Here is a 267-nt window from a genome sequence, read left to right as displayed (position 1 = left end):
AAAAGTGGGCTTCTTTCGCTCTGCAGAAGACAGAATGATTTTTCATGTGGAAAAAATGGATTTTTTCAAAGTCTTTCCCTACTAACAAAATAATGTTAAAGAAATGAATGTTGACACTTTTCAAGTTAATTCTGATATCAGAAGCTGTTTTTCATTTCTTTTCTCAAAAGTGGGCTTCTTTCGCTCTACAGAAGACAGAATGAATTTTCATGTGTAAACAATGGATTTTTTCAAAGTCTTTCCCTACTAACAAAAAAATGTTAAAGA

Source organism: Austrofundulus limnaeus, unplaced genomic scaffold (genome assembly GCF_001266775.1).
Source record: "Austrofundulus limnaeus strain Quisiro unplaced genomic scaffold, Austrofundulus_limnaeus-1.0 Scaffold553, whole genome shotgun sequence".
NCBI lineage: Eukaryota > Metazoa > Chordata > Actinopteri > Cyprinodontiformes > Rivulidae > Austrofundulus > Austrofundulus limnaeus.
The sequence above is the reverse complement of the archived record's forward strand: the minus strand, read 5'-3'. Positions refer to the sequence as shown.